This window comes from Lissotriton helveticus, chromosome 8 (assembly GCF_964261635.1).
Source record: "Lissotriton helveticus chromosome 8, aLisHel1.1, whole genome shotgun sequence".
Taxonomy (NCBI): Eukaryota; Metazoa; Chordata; class Amphibia; order Caudata; family Salamandridae; genus Lissotriton; species Lissotriton helveticus.
In genome coordinates, this window is record NC_136069.1 from 1,363,914,956 (window position 1) to 1,363,939,588 (window position 24,633).

Sequence of the window (24,633 nt, forward strand, 5' to 3'; positions counted from 1 at the left end):
GGATTACGTACATCTGGCCCATTGAGTTGTAACATATATATATAGATATGTTACATTTCAGTGCTTTGGAAGTAGTACAGTATACTATAGGTAAACACCTTATAGGTTTATGCTGTACCACATCCTTATAGTTTTGCACTTTGACATTCACTATGACAAACTTTTACATACAAACATAGAAATTTAGTTCTTTTTTTAACCAGTAGAGGTAGTTCTAAAAAGAACAGTTTTTTTGTTGTTTTTGTTTTGCTTGAAAAACGATGTAAAAAAATAAACTTTTTAAGGCAGATAATTGTTCAACCGGAACAAACTATGAAAAATAAAGAAAAAATTATGGGGTGCACCTGTGCTTCCTGTTTTTTTGCAGGATAACTTGAATGGACTCTTGTTACTTGTTACTTGTTACTTAGTTTTTTTGAGCGCACAGCTGCCCCAGCGAAGGGGCGTCCCGGCGCTATAGCTGAAAAGGCAACATAACTTACAGAGTAAAAAAGATCAAAGAATATTAATAGGACAGGGGAAAGAGATACGTTTTAACTGCCTTCCTGAAAACTAAAAGATCTTCTAAGGCTCGAATATGCGCAGGGAGCGCATTCCACAGCCTGGCGGCCAACACAGTAAAAGAACGACCACCTAGTCTCTACTTTTTTTAAAACGCAGAACAAGTACTAAATTTTGACCCGCAGAGCGAAGGCTACGAGATGGCGTATACAGGGTCAGAAGATGCTGGAGAATGGTAGGGGTGTCAGTTTTGAGGATTTTAAACGCGAAACACGGAGTCTTAAACTCTATGCGCCTGATTACTGGCAGCCAATGTAGTTTACAAATTGTGCTGCGGGCTGAACAGAACCGTGGCAGGCCTACCAGAGCCCTGGCAGCCGCGTTCTGCACCCGTTGAAGTCGCAGGACCTCCGCCGATTGGCACCCAAAAGCAGTGAACCTGCGTAGTCGAGCCTTGATGCGATGCTGGCTTGAATCACCAACTGGCGAGTGGGAGCATCAAAAAATTTGAAAATAGGCCTCAAACCACGCAAGATGCCAAAGCATGTAGATGCCACCTTCTTAGTATGACCCGAGAAGGTGAGTTTGGAGTCCAGCCACACGCCGAGATTTTTAAGTTCGGCGACTGGTTTAGGGGGGGGTCCCAACTCGTTAGGCCACCAGCTCGCACCCCACAGATCTGGATGTTTCCCTAACACCATCACCTCGGTTTTGAGGGCGTTTAGCTGTAGGCAGTTGGTAGTAAGCCAGCCAGCAACAGCCCTCAAACCATCCGCAAAGTTTGATGCCGATTGGTCAGAGTACCCATTGAGAACCACTGCCAGTTGGGTATCATCGGCGTAAGATACCATTGTGAGACCCCAACTCTTCGCAACCGCCGCCAGAGGTTGGACGTATAAGTTGAAAAGAGTGGGGCTCAACGCCGAACCTTGCGGAACTCCTTGAGTAATGGCGTGAGGTTTTGATCTGAACGGTGGCACTACTACCTGAAATGATCGTTCCGAAAGAAACGATTGGAACCAATCCAGCGCCTTGCCAGATATGCCAGCCTCACCAAGCCTGTGGACAAGGTTATTAGTTTCTGGCAACGAATACATTGCATCATCAAATTCTTAAGTTCTGGTTGGATAATTGCAATCGTTGATGCTTGCATTGGTGGTGCTGTTGATTGAGAAGAAGTGCTGGGAGCAGAGCCCTGCTCCTCTGATGATCTTTTCATTACAGCTTTACTACAATTGTTTGGGTGTATATTCTTGACATGGCGTTCCATGCTATAAGTTCCAAAGCTGTACTTCTTCTGTGGATCCCCTCTAGAAAGTACCGTGTCACAGATTTTGCATGTGACAAAAGGCGCATTTACCTTTTTCTGTCCATCTGGGAATTAAAAAAAATTCCAAACTATGGACTCTTTTGGTGATCTAGGGGTTTCAGGAACAAACTCTTCTGAAGATGAACTAGAAGAATCCTCATGTTCAGAATGCTCAGGTTCCTCATGTTCTGAATGCTCAGGTTCCTGCTGTTCAGACATTTCAATAGATTTTTCAGGAGCAAAGTGCTAATGAAAAAAGGTGTTTCTTCCTCAAAAGCCAAAGAAGAATGATGAAGATGGGAGGGGTCTTTCAAGAATTGGAGTAGGAAGTATTATAAACCAATAAAATCTTTTGTTATGAGGTCACATGGTTGGACGTAAGCTTACGGAGCGTTTACGGAGCGTTTACGTAAGCTTATGATGCGCTTATGTAGTACACACCCTCGCGAGATTTATAATTTCTTTAAGCTTACGGAGCGTTTACGTAAGCTTACGTAAGGTTACGGTGCATTTACGTATTATTTACGGAGCGGTTACGTCATCTTACGATGCGCTTACGTATTACGCACCCTCGCGAGATTTATAATTGCTTTAATAAAGTTATATATGGTCTTTAAAAGTTTAAATTAACATGTTCTTTATTATCCCAGATAATGTGTACCTTTACATTGTGCAATGAATTCGTAGATATAACGATTTAAAGTTTATTAAACTTTCGGGGGTAAGAGCTCGAAGCTTTTACAGTGCGTGCACGTGCGATGTACCCTTGCGAGATTTGTTACTACTTCAAAAAGTAATATACTATTGTTAAAAGTTAAAAAAAAACATTTTCTACATTAAAGCAGATATTGCCTACCTTTAAAATCTATGTTAAAAACGTAGATATTATGTTTTAGAAATTTAAATAATTTGTCGGGGTAAGAGCTCAGAGCGCTCACGGTGCGCGGGCCCTGTAATCATATAAAAAAAAACTTGAAAATAAAAATTATATATATATTATATTAAATATATATATTCACTGAAAAACGCTAGGTTTCAAGCCTTACATAGTTAGGTATTAGCAATTAAAAAACCTTGCAAATACACTGAAAAAACCATAGGTTTCAGGTCATATATAGTTAGGTATTAGCATTTAAAAACCCTTGCAAATTCACTTAAAAAAACATAGATTTCAGGTCATATATAGTTAGGAATTAGCATTTAAAAAACCTTGCAAATTCACTGAAAAAAACATAGGTTTCAGGTCATATATAGTTAGGAATTAGCATTTAAAAAACCATTGAAATTGCTCCTATATAGTTAGTTGAACTAACTATCTTTCGCACACCCGCAGTCCACTGCTGATGATGTCACATATTACATCATTCATGACATGGTCAGTGACATAGTGTGCCTATGCTGGGGTCTGTCATTGGTTTTGTTTTGTCCTTATTTCTTAAGGTATGTATTTTGAAAAGCTTGACCTAGCGTACAAATTAATAAAGGTCTATTCTTGTGTGTACATAGTCTAAAGATCTATTTGGGCAAAAGGATAGACCCAGCGTAAGAACTTGCTCTTCTATATCAGTAATAGTTCTCTTGGAAAGGTTCATTACCGTAAGATGTTCTACATTGTTCTCCATTATGGTTTCTTCACATTCTGGCCCGTGTTCCCATGCCAACATTGCTGTTCTTGTCTCCGCCTTCTCCTTTCACTTTTGTTTTGCGTTCCTCTTTGCCTGCCCCTTTGTGACTGTTCTAGAATCCTCTGTCTAAGGCACAGTTCCTCGGAAAAAGAAGACGCTGCAATAATTCCTGGGTTTGAGGTGTTACTAACAAGTGACTCCTGGTCTGAGCTCAAGTCGGTGGTTGAGTCATATGTTCTTTTATCAACAATGCCAAGTGCTTTGTCTTTCGCCATAACTACTCTAGGGGTGGGCGGAATTCACGTAATTGCGTTACCCAAATCTCTGCGAAATGGTGAAAAATCTCAGCGAACACGCAGAAATTCCGCAAACACGTGGGGATAATATAGATTATTTGTCCCCTGTGAATATGCTTGACTTCTAAGTAGTTTTGTAAGGAGGTAGCCTCCCACCATCTGCTTACCTCCTTACTTCTCAATTTTTCCAACATGTTCCCTTTCTGCCTGATATTTGTTGTCACTCTCTCCTCAGCCAGCAGGAGTGAAGTGTTACCTGAGCTTTCAATGTTTTTCTTGAAGATCAGCATAGCTGATGCCTCCTGGACCTTTAAGAACTCACTTGCCATGTTCCTTTATACAGATATTCTCGATGATCCACTGATCGTTCCATCCCTCACAAAACCGCGCCTTTGGATACCTTTGTTCCGGCGTACCCTGGCTTTGCTCTGTCGCGGTCACGTTAGATAGTAACTGACTGTGTCCCGTGGTTTGGGATCCTCTAGTTCGGTTTGCATCTTCCTGTATGCCTGAACTTCAATCGACAGTTTTAACATCCCCTGACCAGAGGTTTCAGTTCTTTCTTGAGCAGCATGCCAAAGACTTATTTTACTGAAGTACAAACGTAGTTTTGGCGAACAAATGAAAAACATCGAAGTCTGGTCGGGGCTCGATGGCATACGCCACTGCTTCCATATATCAACGAACACTCTCACCCTTCTGTGCAAGAAATGAGCCACTCCAGTTTAGTGAAGAAGAATAAATGTACTGGCAAGAAAACAGATGCCTTTCGACTTCCTCATAAAGTCTTGGTCACATGACCAGGTTCAAAGTTAATGGCCTTTTATAGTGTAACGTTACGCACAATGCAGCATGCAAAGTGGACAACAGACTGTACAGTGTTATAATAAAAAAGTGTGTGATTCACAAATACAATTTCAAAAATGTATATGCAGAATAAATCATGTGGTATAGAAGAAAACATAAGGAAGAAAAACTTTGAAATTTAATTCATTGACTAATTTCCATTTGATTCATGGGCTCGACATTTTTCACAAGTTTTTCAAATTACCGAGGTAGTCTCTCAAAGTTTCACAACAATGGTTGTACAATAGGGATCTTAATGACATATCCTGTTGTGTTACATGTTTCCTATCTTGCATGCGCTTGAGATAATTCCTAGTAGCATCTGTGTAATGATTACCTAACAAGAGGCAGAGGTGTGTTTACTCTAAACAGACTTGTGGATAACTTACACACAGCTTTCAGGCAGTGATACAAATGTCAAGATACTTGTGATTATGTTCCTGCTATTGAGAGTGAGATTGTACTTTTGTCTAGTGGCAGTTTTGATGCCATAAAGTAGCTCAGAGGGCCTCCTACAAAGAACAGATCTGTATTATATGTGGATAGCTAAATGTACTAGTAAAGCCAGGCATTACCAATGCTTTAAAACAAATGAAATATATGTGAGAGAGGGGCTGTGAAGAGATGAGGGGCATGTGTGCTGGTTGATAGCGAGGCAATCCAAGGAAGTTATGAGGTTTATTTGTAAATCATAGATTCACCCATGGGCATCTTGGTGCTGAATAACAGAGGTTTATTGGTATTTCATGGGAGGGGGATGCCAATTGCACTGGGTGCCACCAGCGCAAAAGGCTGTGATGAAGAGTATGTGGCAAGGTCAAGTAATAATGTGTCTTTTTAAGTGTTTTTGGAGAGCCTGCTAATTTTGGAAAGGCAAAGTATGGTGACTTGGTCATTATTGCCTGTTGCACACATCACTCACACACACAAACACCTATGGTTTCAAATCAGCAACCTATCTGCCTTTTACGTAGGATAGTGTTTTAGAAGGAAGGTTTAGGCTCCAGCAGAGATGGCGTATCGTTGGAAGAATGCTGCCCAGGCCCTAAATCTGGTTCTGTAGTCCAGCTCTGAGGCAGGATCCGAGACTGAGACAGCTTCTAAGGGACAGGACAAAGGAGTATACCCTGGAAGATATATTTCAGACGCAGTTCCATCCGACGACTCATCTTCCAGCGATTCGGAATGATACTATGACAATTGTGCTGTCCCTTTGCAAGAACACTCTGTGCAGCGGGACAACAGTAGCAGGTTAGGCCAACCCAGACAGCAGGCACGTGCAGGGGCAAGAACAGACAGAGTATTCTCTTGGCAGCCTCTCAATTTAGTTCACCCCCAAATTCTGCCTTTCACCGGTGCCGCTGGATGTAAAGTCGATACAGCTAATTTTTTGCCAATTGACTACGTCCATCTCTATTTGGACGTTGACTTCCTTGAAAAAATTGTGCAGTAAACAAATTTGCATGCCAAACAATTTCTGAGGGATCATGGAGGCATTTTCTGGCCTCATTCTAGGGCACACAAGTTGACTCCCACTTCAGGGGACTTGAAGATATTTTTGGGACTTACACTCAAAATAGGAGTAGTGCATAAATCAACCTTGCTGTCCTACTGGTCTACTCTCACAGCTTGGGTAACCCCCCTCTTTGCTCCATACATGAGCAGATATCATTGTTTGATATTGTAGAGCATGCTGAATTTCAATGACAATTCTTCTACATTGCCCCGGGACCATCCAGTCCATGAAAGGTTGTTCAGAATTTGACCTTTCATGGTACATTTGTCTTTCAGAGGTTATATTCCTGGGAGAATTATAGCTATTGATGAGTTCTTGATCCTGTTTAAAGAGTGGCTGCTTTTCAGCCAGTTCTTTACGAGCAAACAAGCTCTCTATGGCATCAAGCTGTACATACTGTGTGAGAGCTCGACTCTCTATGTGTAGAGCTTGAGAGCATATACAGGGAAGGACTCAACTCTAAACCCTGTAGGTTGAACATACAAGCTAGGGGTCACAGAAAAGATTGTTTTGGAGCTTGTCCAGCCACTCCTTCACAAAGTTTATAACCTTTGCGTGGACAGGTTCCATACAGGAGTAGAGCTGTTCAATGAGCTCCACATAGCTGGCACTGTGGCCTGCAGTACAATTCAATGTCACTGCAAAGGATTCCCACAGGAGCTAATTTGCAAAAAGCTCCTCAAATCTCAGAGCACTGCATTTCGTTCCAATGAACTGTTTGAAATTAAGTTTTCAGATGGGCGTGATGTGTACGTGGTCACTATAACTCAGGATGAGAGGACTTCCCTCGTTTCATTTTGGGGTCAGATGGTTGAAGCCAACAAGCCCATCTGAATACTTGATTACAACAAGTACATGGGCGGTGTAGACAAGAACAACCACAGCCTCTACTTCATGTGTTCTGGAGGATGTGGCAAGGTAGCATGAGTGACAAATTGTTGATAAAATTGCTGGACCATGTCATTGTTGTAAAGTGTGAAAGTGTGCTCTAAGTTGGCAGGGTATGCTCAGACGTGAGTCCCTTGCTCACTTGGCCACTGGATTCAAGATAGCCTGGCTGATGAGGATAATGAATCCAAAAACGGTCCCAGGATGCTTGTTTCCGGTCCAGGGAAGACATGGCTTGGCAGTTCGGGCTGGACTGTTCCCATGAGGCACAGGGTCGGACTGATTTGCATATGGCCATGTCTGAACTGGGGTGGCTGAGTGGGCTAAAGAATGGTGATGGATTAAACCCAGATCAGTTGACTGGGGGTGAGTGTTTGATTTGCTCAAGCGCTCCGTCCATCATCCCCTTTTGAATCGCTTTGTTCGCCCTAAGTTGGCAGGGTATGCTCAGACGTGAGTCCCTTGCTCACTTGGCCACTGGATTCAAGATAGCCTGGCTGATGAGGATTATTAATCCGAAACCGGTCTCAGGATGCTTGTGTCCGGTCCAGGGAAGACATGGCTTGGCAGTTCGGGCTGGACTTTTCCCATGAGGCACAAGGTCAGACTGATTTGCATATGGCCATGTCTGAACTGGGGTGGCTGAGTGGGCTAAAGAATGGCGATGGATTAAACCCAGATCAGTTGACTGGGGGTGAGTGTTTGATTTGCTCAAACGCTCCGTCCATCATCCCCTTTTGTATCCCTAAGCAGGAAAAAATACATAAACAACAAAGATGGCCAGGTAAATCAATTCAATTTATTTACACCACACTTAGCCAATAATCCTAGGCGGGCAATATTTTCATTATGATCATTTTTTACTTATTTGCATGTATTTTTTGCATTTCAATATGTGTGAAAGCAAGACATTATACACCATTGATACAAAAACATATTACCAACAAATGAAAATGAAAAACATTCATAGAGACACCATATAAACATAGGGGATGGGAGATGCCTCCAAATATTACATTCATGGGACACCAGTCCTAATATTTTATATACAAGAACAAGCGGCCAATCAATAATTTCTGAGGGCCTGACAAAAACAGTTTCTAGTGTAGTTGCAATTATTGATTGGCCGCTTGTTCTTGTATATAAAATATTAGGACTGGTGCATCCCCCATCCCCTATGTTTATATGGTGTCTATATGAATGTTTTTCATTTTCATTTGTTGGTAATATGTGTTTGTATAAATGGTGTATAATGTTTTTTTGATCACAGTGTCTGGCTTTCGCACATATTGAATTGCAAAAAATACATGCAAATAAGTAAAAAATGATCATAATGAAAATGTTGCCCGCTTAGGATTATTGGCTAAGTGTGGTGTAAATAGATTGAATTGATTTACCTGGCCATCGTTGTTGTTTGTTTAGTTAAAGTGGTCTAGGCCAGGCAATAACCAGACCCAAGCCTTTTTTGGTTTCACTAAGCAGGAAAAGAGGCAGAAGACTCATGTTTACTGTCCCCTGTCCCCAAATACCACACAATTCTGCAAATCAAAAATACATTTTATTTGTTTTCTAGATGATCAGATTTTTTTATTCAGTCTTTACAAATGTAAGCTCTGGTTGTAATGATTTTAAATAATCAACACATATATTTATATACTTTTAATTTGATGTATTTTTTAGTTAAACAGTAATAGGAGAATGGTTAATCCTACTTAGTAGCTTTCAGTTTGGATCTCATGAGTGGATTGTAACAGTAGCATAATGATGCGGACCCTGTTGAATTATCTGTCTGTGCTGCAAAGGAACATCTCCACCCCATCAGTAACCACCATTACATAGGAAGCAAAGACTTAAATCCAGAACATATGTGTTCTGGTTTTATTCCAGCAAATCAGCATCATTGCCTCACAGGTGTGTAATTTGACTTTAAAATCCCTCCTCTTTCTTTTATTTCCCTTTGCATTGTAGACAAAATAGCTCTGCATTTCACAAATGCAGGTTTTAGTATCACACATTACATACCTGCCAACTTGAAGACAATCTCACGTGTGAGGAGGGGCGGGGCCTTGAAGGTGGCGGGCCTCGTGCCGAGAAGAATCTATGATGCACTTTTGAACCCCAGCCTGCCACCAAGCTCCCTCCTCCCCCAAAAATGAAAAACGCTTGCTGAAACCTGTGCTCATGTCCTGGGGTGTTTTCCCACCACTTAATGGACTTCAGCAGGTCAAAGCCTCTCAAAACGAGCTGGAAAACCACTAATTACAGTGGTTTTCAGCTCGTTTTCCCTGCCCGTGTGATATCGACTCCTCATCGGAAAACCGAGTGAAAGAGGCCGACATCCTGTGGCAAGCGGTAGTACTGTGTGAGTTGGTAGGTATGCATTAAAATTTCCTAAATTGATCTGATACGTGTAGATAACTCCCGGTGTATAGAGATAGTCCGCTCATACTTGGAGATTACATCGCCTAACTGTATTGAGCATCATTTGTTGTGGGTTCCTAATCATGAACACAGGTTTGTGCAGTTTTAGACTGTCCACATCCCATTTTTTAGTAGCCTACCCTGTACAAGGTATCTATTTTTCCTCCTTATCACGATGTTCATGTGATAATACCAACCTAATCTCTCCACCATTTTATTTTTTTCTGCAAGTATTTTTCTGCCCCGAGAGCTCAATATTTGTGTCTCATTTTGCGTTAATTTCATTCTAGATCTGCAAGATTAAGTTTGAAACTCCACCAGCACTTGGAAAGTGTTTTTATTTGCCGTACTGTAACTAGGTTTATTTTCTGTGCCCTCAATCCACCGGGGTGTTCCTCCATTCTTTGTTATAGCCGTGAGTTGTAATTATACACTTTTGTTACTTCTTACCAGTTTGCTGTTTTTTTAATGCCATTTTAATGTGCCTGTATATTGTACTTATTCTATTTTAATTGATTGTATTTATTATTTATGTCTTTTTATGGCTAAAACTATACGAATAAAAGTGATTGACCATTTTCTAATGCACTATTGCCATTGCAATTGTTCAAGTCGTAAGTGAGTCTCTTGCGTTTAGCCTTTTTTTCAAACATCATAATTAAGTCAGTCAATTTCATCAACCGGGAATGGGAAAATTAATAAGTAATAGGTTAAGTAGGTATTCATTTGAGGCGTGAATGTGTCAATAGCAGATGGGGCATCATTTTAGGAATAAAATCGCTTCACGTTTAATTTACAAAGGGGTAAATTTATGTATACACATTCGAATTCTAGTTGACTTTGTGAAAAGACCCCGTGTCATTAATTTGCATAACTTTATTTACAGTTATTCTTAAATGTCATTTTAATGAACCAAGTGCCCCACCTGGCCGTTTTATGCTGCTCCCCACCTCAAACTAATTCTGTGTCCCTAAGAATGCAATTCTTACTTTGCCATTTTACTCGTTGCAACAACAATTCCCACTATACTTGCATTTCATTCTCAGTAATTTCCAGTTCTGGTACTTCTAATTTTCATTCTGTTACTTGCAAAATGTGCTGATACTGCACCAGGGGCTTGCTTTGCCCTATAAATTGAATAACATAAATCAGGTAATCAGGAGTGCGTAATGCCATGTTTATTCTTGCAGGGCCATGCTAAGCTCAAGCAGCTTTGAGAGGCAGGCAGAATGCAGAGTACTGGAAAATCAATTTTCTTGTCTCCAAGACGCTAATAGCTCAGATCATATTTAAAGTGCACTGTGCAAGTGCTGGAGTTAAACTTAAATATATATATTAGACGTGCGGGTAATTTGTCAGCTATGGAGTTTCGCAGCAAAAATAGTGTTCAGATGGTTTATTTAGCTCAGTGGTTTCGTTGTAAACTGTACAACTTTTCTTTTTGAACGCACTAAACCTGACAGCGTTTGACAATATACATTTTAAAAGAAAAAACACGCATTTCACCTATATACGTAACAAAAAAGACATCCTACGCAAAACAGAGATGCATCACAGAAATCTGGGTTCAGTTTTTATTACTAACTGTGATGTCAACACTGTACATGGACTTGGATTCCCCAAAATGTAAAGACGCAGCAGAAGTGAATTCATGTACTTTTTTATGCCAGATGGCCTCACTGACTTCAGGGGTAATAAGCGTTGAACACACAATAGGGGTAGAGCAGGGGGAACTTTGAAACAAAATACCGCATCTTCCACATATTACGTGAACCAATTGAAAGCCACTAATTATATATTTCCAAGCGTTCTGACCTCGTGTCCATACCCTGTATACATAATATATGTGATTGTGTGTAGTGAAGCCTTCAAAGGAGACAAAACCTCACCCATGCGATGTGGCATATTTCATCACAGGGTTCTTTCCTTGTGAGAATATGACATCTACTGGGACAGGTGTAGGGAAAGAGGAAGCTAGTGATGTTACGTGGGTTGTAATATCTATTTGGCCCCACTGCTTCTCTCATTGCATGGTTGGGGTGAAAATGGTCTCATGCAGATGATACTCAGTTGGTGTTCTATTTTAATGAACAATCCGCTGCTGCCTTCTACAGATTCAAGGAGTGTCTGAAAGACATTTCTAAATGAATGAACAGCAATTGCTTGAAATTAAATGTTTGCTTTGTTCACCCTAAATTGGCAGGGTATTGCCAGATGTGGGTCCCATGCTCACTTGGCCACTGGATTCAAGCTAGCCTGTCTGATGAGGGGTGTTACCCTGAAACTGGATGATTGTTTCTGGTTCATGGAAGACATGGCTTGGCAGTTCGGGCTGGACTGTTACCATGAGGCACAGGGTCAAGACTGATTTGCATACAGCTGTGTCTGTACTGGGGTGGCAAAGTGAGCCAAAGAATGATGATGGATTCCACCCCGTTCTTTGACTGGGGGTAAGTGTCTGAAAAGTTTCACGCTCCTTCCATCATCTCCTTGTGTTTGCTTTGTTCACCCTAAGATGGCAGAGTATGCCTAGGTGTGGGTCCCTGGCTCACTTTGCCACTGGATTCAAGCTAGCCTGGCTGATGAGGGGTGTTACCCTGAAACCGGTCCCAGGATGCTTGTTTCCAGTCCAGGGAAGACATGGCTTGGCAGTTCCGGCTGGACTGTTCCAATGAGGCACAGGGTCAAGGCTGATTTGCTTATAGCTGTGTCTGAACTGGGGTGGAGAAGTGAGCTAAAGAATGATGATGGACTCAACCCAGATCTGTCACTGGGGGTGAGTGTCTGAAAGGTTTCAGCACTCCGTCCATCATCTCCTTGTGTTTGCTTTGAAATTAAATACTGACAAAACTGAGGTAATGTGTTTTAGACAGGCACCTCCTCCCCTGACATGCCTTTGGTGGCCTGTAGAATTGGGCTTACCGCCGGTTCCCGAGCTTACAGCAAGAAATCTAGGCATCAAGTGGGAGTCGGATCTATCTCTTATGGCACAAGTACAACAGATCTCCTCACTGTGCTTTGGGAAGCTGAGATCTTAAGGAAATTCCTTTGCTTGCTTCCGGAGGATAGCCGCAGGATTATAGTCCATAAGCTAGTGACCTCACAGTTGGATTTCGCCAACAGTCTATATCTGGGGCTGCCAGTCTAACGAAATAACAGAATCCAACTGGTTCAGAATGCAGCCGCAAGGCTTATTCAATGGGTTCCTTTTCGTCATCATCTTTCCCCACACTTGAGACAGTTACATTGGTTCGCTCTGGCTAAAAGGATTGAATTCAAGGCACCTACATTGGCTTTCCGAGCCGTTCTTAGACATGGGCCCAGGCTACCTGAAGCTGCGGCTAAACCTGTATCGACAGGAACAGACTTTGAGATCCAACTATCAATGTCTGCTATGTGTTCCTAGACATGTGAAGACGCAATATGGGTGGAATGTCCTTCTTGGTCAGGACTGCAAGATTGTGGAACTCTCTGCAATCTCAGCCGCGCCAGATAGAGTTGCACATGAATTCAGGAAGATCCTAAAAACCTGGCTCGTTAGTCTAGGGCAGTTTTTGTGGCTGGATTGCCCTCTCGCGGTAAGCTCTGCGTAAAGCTGGAACACCTCTATCTGAGCTAGCTGTGCGCTTTATAAAATTGTATTGATTGATATTGATTGATAAATGGGGCATGTTTCAGAGGTCTCCTAAGCCTTAAATATTTCTGCTCTTATGAGCACATGATTGTATCCAGACTCCTGGGGACACCTCACTCCACCAAAAACTATAGTCTAAAATTATATAGTAGTAGGTGTAGGAGAGTAGGATCTGCTTACTATGGTTACCCCCACTTTTTGCTGGTGTTTCACTGTTTCTCGACTTTAGTCTGGCTGGGGCCCTGCTTTCCAGCACCCCAGCCTAGCTGCTTCCTCTCTAAATTGATTGCATGTACATTAAGTACACTCCAGATTGCTTACTGGGTTACCCTTTTGAGTCCCTAGTTTATGGCACCTTATGTACTAAGGGCATAGGTACCCCAGAGGCCTACCAGGGGCTGAAGCATGTATTATGCCACCCCTGGGAAGCCTTCCAAAATGGCACCACAGTACTGCTATTGCAGCCTGGGTAATGTGGTGCATGCACTCCTTACTAAGATACAGGTTACCTACAACTATCTTTAATCACTGACACATATAAACCTATCAGTCACTCCTATGGCAGGCCTTATCAATCCTGAAGGCAGAATGCTTGGTTTTGTGTGAGAGGGTGCCCATGCATGAGCAGGAGGCCTCTGCAGCTTTCGGAATCTATTCTCTGAGGCTGTTCTGTGATGCAGCCGGACTATATACTCCTAAGTGCATTATAACCTTGTGGTAAATGCTAACTTTGGAATGGCTGCACGGAAACATGTCGTGTTTGGTGTCAAACACTTTGGAATCCTACCCCCCGCCACATCTGGTGGCGGTGGTAGAATTCCACCCTTCTAGAGGGAGAAGACATGTACACACTGGTCTAACCGGTAATAGTTTAAAAGAGCCCTGGCATCATAAAATAGATACCACAGCCACAGACATGGGTCTGACCTCCTGCTGTTGGATGAAACTCCAGCAGGGGAGGCCTGGACAATAGGTTTCCTGTCACGGGGAGGGGTAACCACCTCTCAGACAGGCTTTAGTGTATTGGGGATGGGTGGGTGCATTCAAAGAATGCTTTTCAGACAGTCCTGGGGGCACACTTGGTGTCCCTGTGCATACCCCAGTTCAAACCGGTTGCAGGGGCACTCAGCCCCTGCTCTGGCACAAAACTAGACAAAGGAAATGGGTGTAACCACCCCTTTTTCCTAACTCTCCCATAGGTGGGTCCCCAGAGTATGTCCAACCCCCTTGTGGGACCCCAGTCCTTAGGACTTCAGATTACCCCTTGATGAAACTCTGCAACATATATCCTGGAACTTCGACATTCTACACCACTAGAAGACGGAATTGACTCCCCTGTTCAAACAGGCACCAAAGAAGCATCTTGCCGGTCTGCATTTCCGAAGCTCCTGACGAAATCTGAAGTATTTATGACTCAAGACATGGACTTCCAGACTTCTCAGAGGCCGACATGAGATCCCAGCAAAGCTGAGACCCGCAGCCCTCACGAGTGATGTGGAACTGGAACTCCTGGACACCGTGCACATTTGCAAGTGCATCAACTTCCCATGTTTTCCTGAAGTTGTACACTGGGCTACCTGTAGTCCAAGCCCCGAGCACCATCTGCATCAAAGATTGTGGGCCTACACTCCACGAGTGTTCCGTGAACCTGCTTCTAGCATTTCCACTTGAGGCCCCTTTGTGATCCCTTGTCTGTCGACTGGTGGGTCCCCACAAAGGTAACTCTTCTTTCCTTTGGGCATTCCTGATTGCTCCAGACGTGCCCTGACTTCCCACCAAGTGGTGAGTCCCTCAGACCTTGCTGGTCTGCACCGAGCCAATCTGTGCTTACTGCATGGGTTGTGTTGCCAAGGCTTGTTGGGTCCAATACAAAAACCGACACGCAGCACTCAACATCCTTTGTGGAACAGCTTGAATCCAGCATCTGGTGTCATGAACGCATTCTGGTTCTCGTCGCTGAAGAGTCAAGCGTCACCTTCTTCACCTGAAATCGCCCGACATTGGTGGGCCTCCGCTCATCACCTTCCTGGTCACTGACTAGTGACACAGACTCTTTCCCCTCTGCTTTCAGGTTCTTCTCTTCCTTGATCCAGGCTTGGATCCCTCCGGACACTTTTGACTTGGTCGCCAGCAGCACTTTGTGGCAGATCGCCATTGAAATCGACGACGAAACCCAACACCAAAAGACACCTATGAACCCGGCTTCCCTGGGTGAGGTAACTCAAGTACTCCAGTGCTCCTGTGGGTGTTGACTCTAGAACTGCCTAGTTCTAAAGGGGTTTACTCCAAGTCCACTTCTAAGTGTCCTTTATCCTTAAAATTGTAACCCCGATTTTCCCAGTAGAAGTTAATGGTGATTTGCGGCTGTGTTTAGACACTGCACGCATCCCTGTGGTTACCCTGTGTCGCTATCTTGGGTGGTTCGTGGTATCCCCAGCGGTTGTAAAGGCACTAGGCCTTGTATCTATGTCAGTCGTGGTTCCTATACCACTTTTTTAATATATATGTTTGGTACGCCCCTAGGGCTCAACGTATATTGTGCTAATTTACTGTGTGCTAAATAAGTTTACTGAATGTACTTTTGCCTTTAGCCTCATAAAGAGACTAGAGGCATGTGTTTAGAATAAATACATATATTTTATATATATATATATATAGCCAAAAAACCTCCTTCACCTGAAGAGAGTGGAGACCACACCATGGGAACGAAATGGAAGCTCTTTATTCACACACTTCAGCGAATGCATTTCGGCATTTATTAGCCTTCATCAGCGCCACAAGTGTCCGGGGAAATTCCATCCATGCAACAATACTGTCCTGCTGCTTAAAGTAGCCATGTGACCATTGCTCCGCCTCCGATGTTGAAGACCCACCTGTTGCAGTTCCAGGCGTCGTCAGGAACCGCAACTCCCAGAATGCAACAATTTGCCTCCAGGTAGGTAGTGTGCTTGGAATGACAACCTAGTGGTCAGGCAGGAAGCAGTATAGCATGAATGAGACCCCTGACCCTGCTTTCAGTGCGAACAAGGATGCTTCCTTAAGTCCCCTACCGCTCCAGCCCCGAAATCACAGTTCAATTTTTCACGGGGGCCGCAATGTCTGTGCACGCTGCCCAACACGGGAACAGTGTCCTCGCTACCGCTGCAAACTTGCCTGGACTTCTTGGCGGACCCAGGCAAAACCAATACCTTGGTGTCGAGAAAAGCCGAAGCAGAAGCCAGAAGAGTCTGGGTCCAATTGTAGAGCGGGGGTCTCCAAACTGCGTTTCTGGCATGTACGCAGATAATATCCAAAAAAACCTCCTTCACCTGAAGAGAGTGGAGACTACACCAGGGGAACGAAATGGAAGCTCTTTATTCACACACTTCAGCGAATGCATTTCGACATTTATTAGCCTTCATCAGCGCCACAAGTGTCCGGGGAAATTCCATCCATGCAACAATACTGTCCTGCTGCTTAAAGTAGCCATGTGACCATTGCTCCACCTCCGATGTTGAAGACCCACCTGTTGCAGTTCCAGGCGTCGTCAGGAACCGCAACTCCCAGAATGCAACAGTTTGCCTCCAGGTAGGTAGTGTGCTTGGAATGACAACCTAGTGGTCAGGCGGGAAGCAGGATAGCATGAATGAGACCCCTGACCCTGCTTTCAGTGCGAACAAGGATGCTTCCTTAAGTCCCCTACCGCTCCAGCCCCGAAATCACAGTTCAATTTTTCATGGGGGCCGCAATGTCTGTGCATGCTGCCCAACACGGGAACAGTGTCCTCGCTACCGCTGCAAACTTGCCTGGACTTCTTGGCGGACCCAGGCAAAACCAATACCTTGGTGTCGAGAAAAGCCGAAGCAGAAGCCAGAAGAGTCCGGGTCCAATTGTAGAGCGGGGGTCTCGAAACTGCATTTCTGGCATGTACGCAGATAATATCCAAAAAACCTCCTTCACCTGAAGAGAGTGGAGACCACACCAGGGGAACGAAATGGAAGCTCTTTATTCACACACTTCAGCGAATGCATTTCGGCATTTATTAGCCTTCATCAGCGCCACAAGTGTCCAGGGAACCGCAACTCCCAGAATGCAACAGTTTGCCTCCAGGTAGGTAGTGTGCTTGGAATGACAACCTAGTGGTCAGGCGGGAAGCAGGATAGCATGAATGAGACCCCTGACCCTGCTTTCAGTGCGAACAAGGATGCTTCCTTAAGTCCCCTACCGCTCCAGCCCCGAAATCACAGTTCAATTGTTCACGGGGGCCGCAATGTCTGTGCACGCTGCCCAATACGGGAACAGTGTCCTCGCTACCGCTGCAAACTTGCCTGGACTTCTTGGCGGACCCAGGCAAAACCAATACCTTGGTGTCGAGAAAAGCCGAAGCAGAAGCCAGAAGAGTCCGGGTCCAATTGTAGAGCGGGGGTCTCCAAACTACGTTTCTGGCATGTACGCAGATAATATCCAAAAAACCTCCTTCACCTGAAGAGAGTGGAGACCACACCAGGGGAACGAAATGGAAGCTCTTTATTCACACACTTCAGCGAATGCTTTTCAGCATTTATTAGCCTTCATCAGCCCCACAAGTGTCCGGGGAAATTCCATCCATGCAACAATACTGTCCTGCTGCTTAAAGTAGCCATGTGACCATTGCTCCGCCTCCGATGTTGAAGACCCACCTGTTGCAGTTCCAGGCGTCGTCAGGAACCGCAACTCCCAGAATGCAACAGTTTGCCTCCAGGTAGGTATATATATATATATATATGTACCTGGTATGGTTCTCCTTTCATTTGGTCATTTATGAGATTATAGACTGGTAGAACAAGCTGCTTTACATTCCTTCAAGACTTAGCCTGAAGGCTGCTCTCCACAGCTACCTCTAGGATAGCCGTGCGGTACCCCTACTTTAAAATAAATAAATAAATCATTTTAAAAAGGTGGCCATGCCCCGGGGGATGGGGTCCCCGGGGTTGAAAGTGGCCAAGGCAAGGAGGGGCCAGGCGGCCCTCCTCTCGTAAAATTATTATTATTTTTTGTAACAAGTTAATGCCCCCGGGAATGAGGTCCATGGGTGGATGCCGAATAATTAAAGTGGGGCATTTTTTTTCTTCTATGTTTGAGTTGTGACCCCAATGCGGCTATCAGTACAGCCCCCGTGTAATGTTGCACTGGATTCACAGATCCACCTCAAATAAATAATTTAGTAGTATTTAATTTAGAAGGTAGTGTTGCATTTGTGAAGTTGTTTCATAGAGGTAGTGTGATTGAAGTTAATGATAAGATTAAAATTGATAGAGTTAGTAAAAATATATACAATTAAAAATTAATAGTTAAACCTGAATAGTGTAGTATTTTGTAGTACATTGAATTCATGCTTTTGCAGATTCGCTACAGGTGAGCATATCCACAAAAAATAAAAAAAGAGTATGTGTGTGTAAACAAAATGGATTCACTATTGTGTGATAGGGTGGCTCTAAAAAGAGCCCTTGTTTTTATTATGGTTTTTTTATAGCTACATGCACGGATGCACAGATTTAGGTTGTTGAGAAAGACTCTGCTTCCTTGATCTGCGAAGTGTACTCCATCACTTCTGTAGATGTCATCTATATCAAAACATAGATTGTTGTTATAGATGGAACTCATCCTATGGTCTCTGAGGTAAGCAGAAACAGCTTTATTGACATTCTGTCTAGCTTTCTCAATCTGTGGACAGAATTGATTTGTCCACTTCCATTTCTGTCTTTAGCATACATTAGAGAATACAAAGACAGTTTGAAGCAAAAGCAACATCAATTGTGCAAAGGGGTACTTCATTAGCTTTGCCAGACCTCTCCCAGTCAATGTGCCTAGGTCATTGCCACCACAGTGCACAATCATGAGGTCAGGGGGCTGGAGATGTAAAAAGGTTTTAACCAAAGGCATCAATTGGTGCCACTTCAATCCTCTCTTTGCAATCTATTTAATATCCACATTTTGCAAAGCTAGGTCTTTGTCAATACCTCTGCGTTCCGCATACCTTTTACACCAGAAAACATAGCTGTGCCCTACAATCCATAATGTAAGCATCTTGAAGGAATGTCTGGAAGTAATGAAAAGATGTCTGTAGCTGAGGTAGTCAGTTGGTATATTGAGAGGTATCTAAAATGGTGGGCAAGATACTGTTTTTTAAAAAGCAGATAATTGATTGGCTGCTTATGAACATTGTACACTCAAAAATAGGGTGCATGTCACTTTCTTTAAAATGCATGTTTCTTATTGGTTGTTAAAAAATGTTTGAAAGGTATAGTAGATATGATAAGGTAATATTTTGCATAAGTCAACCACACCTGATGTTTGCATTTGTAACCTTGTGTGCTGAACTTGAAAATATGGTGAACTTGTGTGACCTGCCTGTTCAGGAAACTGGGATTAAGCAGAATGGAGGAAGGGTTGAATCTTAACTGTGGTTTCAAAATATGGAATTGTAATTTCTATATAAGTGATATGTTATTAAAGTAAGATTTCCCAAATCAGTACTATGTTTAGAAGTGTTGTGTTCCTACAAAGTAGTGCTAATAATATTAGTAAAATCTTTTTGAACTCCCATATGGATTTTTGGCTCCATCACCATGGTACACTGTGGAGTCGCAACTTTTACAGAACCAGTTTGGGCACTTTTAGAAGTGTGTTTTACAATTTTAAATAATGTAGTGAGCAATGTGATTTGTTACTTATATTTATTTGTGTGAAGAAAGAGAGGGAAAGTTTGCCGTTACTGGTTTTACATTGTTGACAGCAGTGCCGCGACTTTGATTGCGTGCTTAAGAAAATCTTTTATGAGTTTCTGATATTTAATATTCTATGAAACTATTTGGAAGGTGATTTATGAATTTGGGAGGTGTATTATGTATTAGCTTTATTCTCAAACTTCAAAAATTATTGAAGAACTATGATGTTTGAAATATATTATTAAATGTAGAGATGTGTATTGTAGTTTGTTTTATTGTACTTAAATGTTGTTTGAAATAAATTGTGTTTAGTAATATGTATATATTGGAAGATGGATTAGTGATTATGGCAGTTTGTATTAGTGTGTGGAAATGTACAATTGAAGCATACTGCATACTTTTAGGTGTTGCTTTCAAATTGGAAGTGCAGTCTGTCAAGTTTTAAGGTGTGCATGGACTGAAATATTTCTCTACTTGTATGTGTATTCTGATATGTCTTATACATTTGAAGGTGCATGATGTATAACAAAGAGGTGTTGTTGCTTTGTATGTGGCAGGCTCAACACTTTGAGTAGTAGTGGAATAGTGAAGCTGCAGCACAAAAGTGTGGTTTAAAACATGTTGGCATAAGGTAATAGTGATTAGGCTACTTTTTAGAATTCTCTAGAGAGGTACAGTTGAAATATGCCACATCATTTGTGGTGTTTGCTTGAAATCGGAAGTGTGTTCTGTGAATTTGTCAGGTGTGCATAGTGTTGTGATTGAAGAAAGTCTCTACTAGGATATATATTCTGATATGTGTTATGTATCTGAACATGCCAGATGTATAAAACACATGTATGCACCTATTTGTATATTTATTTTATATATGATGCTGCTAGCAAAAGGTACAGACAGACATATACATGCACGCTTTCAAGAATATGGTGAGACTTACAGCTGAGACATGTGAAGGGTTCCTGCTTTGGCTAGGTGTAACATTCTAAGTAGTTGTAGAATGGTAAAGCTGTAGCACAAAAGAGAGGTTTAAGACATGTTTGCAGAGAGATCAGTTATTAGGCTAATTTGCATGAGTCTATGGAAAGCTACACTTCAAATATACCACATAATTTTCAGTGTCTGTTTGAAATTTGAAGTGTTGTCTGTGAAGTTGTAAGATGTGTATGGTTTTGTGACTGAGGTATTTCTCAACTTGCACATGTATTATGGTACGTGTTATTCATCTGAAGATGATAGATGTATAAAGCACAGGTATACATCTATCTGTATGTTTCTTTTATATATGATGCTGCTAGCAAAAGGTACAGAGATATGCATTCGTGCTTTCAGGAATATGGTGAGACAGCTGAGACATGTGAAGGGTTGCTAGTTCATATTTGTCTAGACCCAACACCATAAGTAGTTGCAGAATGGTGAAGCTGCAGCTCAGTAGTAGTAGTGCAAACATGTTGGCGGAGGAATTAGTGATTAGGCTACATTACATGAGTCTTTTGAAAGGTATGCTTGAAATACAGCACATGATTTTAGGTGTCTACTTGAAATGAGAAGTGCAGCCTCTTACGTTTTAAGGACTGCATGGTTTTGTAACTGAGGTATGTCTGTACTTGCAGATGTATTTTTATATGTGTTATGCATCTGAAGATGCTAGATTTATATAATACAGGTATACATATTGTGAGAAATAGAATCTCTGGTTGGCTAAGGCTTGCGCCAAAGCCAGGCAGAGACCACCACTCTACTCAGGTTAAGGGAGTTACACACCAAAGATATCGCCTGCTCACCCCCTTGGTAGCTTGGCATGAGCAGTCAGGCTTATCCTGGTGGCGATGTGTAAAGCATTTGCGCAACACACACAGCAACAACATACTAGGCACACCACAAAAGGAACTCCACACAAGATTATATATAAAATTAGCCTTTGTAATATAATAAAACACATTAGATGGTAATCACACAATATACACTGTGCCAACTAGCACTAGGCAATATTTACAGGGGATTATTTACACATGGCAGGGCCACGTGGGCCATTGTCATAAACTTAGACTACAGCTAGTCATTACTGGCAAACACTATACTCAGCATCATCCTGTAACATAAATCATATCATGTATAGTATGGATGTATGACGTTATAACGCATACTTTTACAACGCATACCTTTACAATGAAATTTTTACAACGCAAATACTATTACAACGCATGTATTTACAACGCATGTTTTTACAACGCAGGTACCTTTACAACGCATACCATTACAACGTAAGTATTGGTAAGTATATATTAATTTTTTTATTGTAAATTAATTGAAATTAATATAATTTCATGTAATGTAATTTAATTTAATTTAATTTAATTAATTTAATTTAAATTTAATTTTACTTTATTTTTACCCTGTACCCCTTTACCCAAAAACCCAAAACTGACCCTGAACCCTAAAAATACCCCTTTACCCAAAAACCCAAAACTGACCCTGAACCCTAAAAATACCCCTTTACCCAAAAACCTAAAACTGACCCTGAACCCTAAAATACCCCTTTACCCAAAAACCCAAAACTGACCCTGAACCCTAAAAATACCCCTTTACCCAAAAACCCAAAACTGACCCTGAAACCTAAAAATACTCCTTTACCCAAAAACCTAAAACTGACCCTAAACTCTAAAAATACCCCTTTACCCAAAAACCCCAAACTGACCCTGAACCCTAAAAATACCCCTTTACCCAAAAACCCAAAACTGACCCTGAACCCTAAAAATACCCCTTTACCCAAAAACCTAAAACTGACCCTGAACCCTAAAAATACCCCTTTACCCAAAAACCTAAAACTGACCCTGAACCCTAAAAATACCCCTTTACCCAAAAACCCAAAACTGCCCCTGAACCCTAAAAATACCCCTTTACACAAAGACCCAAAACTGACCCTGAACCCTAAAAAATACCCCTTTACCCAAAAACCTAAAACTGACCCTAAACTCTAAAAATACCCCTTTACCCAAAAACCCAAAACTGACCCTGAACCCTAAAAATACCCCTTTGCCCAAAAACCCAAAACTGACCCTGAACCCTAAAAATACCCCTTTACCCAAAAACCCAAAACTGACCCTGAACCCTAAAAATACCCCTTTACCCAAAAACCTAAAACTGACCCTGAACCCTAAAAATACCCCTTTACCCAAAAACCCCAAACTGACCCTGAACTCTAAAAATACCCCTTTACCCAAAAACCCCAAACTGACCCTGAACCCTAAAAACACCCCTTTACCCAAAAACCTAAAACTGACCCTAAACTCTAAAAATACCCCTTTACCCAAAAACTTAAAACTGACCCTGAACCCTAAAAATACCCCTTTACCCAAAAACCCAAAACTGACCCTGAACCCTAAAAATACCCCTTTACTCAAAAACCTAAAACTTACCCTGAACCCTAAAAATACCCTTTTACCCAAAAACCCAAAACTGACACTGAACCCTAAAAATACCCCTTAAAAAAAACCAAACATATAACATTTTAATTATAATTATATACTTACCAATACTTACGTTGTAATGGTATGCGTTGTTAAGGTACCTACGTTGTAAAAACATGCGTTGTAAATACATGCGTTGTAATAGTTTTTGCGTTGTAAAAGTTTCGTTGTAATGGTAGTGCGTTGTAAAAGTTGCGTTATAAAGGTAACATACCGTATAGTATCACATTAGGCAAGAAATATATTCTGCGCCAACCTTATAAGCCTAAATATGGTAGACCATAATCTCCTAAACATAACTTGCATTAGGAAATAAACTTACTAACATAAACCGCAGTAGGGAATAACTCCCACCTAAACCGCATTAGCGCATAAACTAAAACATAACACAGTAGGTAAAACCTTATAACCATAGAATCACATCTAGAAGCATAAAAACACGGTGCATAAATCATGCTACATACATTACATTTCCTAGCACCCTATATATCACATTAGCGCCTGGCGCCCTATAAACCTAATTGTCCCCCTGGCCAACAGGCTATCTCTAAGGGGCTCAAATGCCCTAGGTCCAAAAGTCAGAGGTGCGCAATTGCGCAAACCTATAATTTGCAGCTGGCACTAAGTGCTGCACATCTGTGAAAGGATGGGGGCGAAGGAGTGCATCTCACTCCTAGCTTAGAAGACATATTCGCAAATAAAGAATAACCTAAACGGTGCAGCTGCCCACTACTAGCTGGGCAACTGGAAATACTAAAATGCGGTATGGGCTCTCTGTGGCCCTTAAAACAAATGTGCCCCCTTCGTTGGAGCCATACGGGGCTCTGAAAACAAATAGCCAAACGTTGGAGCCACACGGGGCTCTGAAAATAATTATATAAAAAGTTGGAGCCACACGGGGCTCTGTAAATAGATAATGCTCCCAAGCACTGTGGCCCTCAAGGGCCCCTAAACTATTGGGCCCTCGTTGGAGTGTGCTGGCTCCTAAAACAACTATGACTACCACGCATTGGAGACCCACAGGCTCTGGAAAAGAAACATGCCCCTCTTTATTGGAGTGGCCCGCTGCTAGATGGTGCCGCTCAGGCACACCTTGCTCCTGCCATCCCCACTCACCGGGCTATGCAGGGGGCTCTTCACTTTGGATGCGGCAGGGGCAGGCACCGGCAATGTGCCTCGCGCCCCCTTCGCTTACAAAAGGCTGCGGCGCTTGCGGGGCTCTCTCCACCCATGGGAGCCGCGTTTCACCATGCGGCCAAGCTTCATCCGGTCCCCATTCTTGGGACCAGGACTTTCGATATGGAGCCCATGAGGCTCCAGGCTGAATCCTCTTCCAGCACCAGGGCTTCCCACAGCTCATGGGAGCCCCGCGTAGGCCCGCAACTCTTGCGCCTCTTCTGGGCCTGCGGCAGGCCCCGCCCACATCACAGGCAGACTTGCCTGA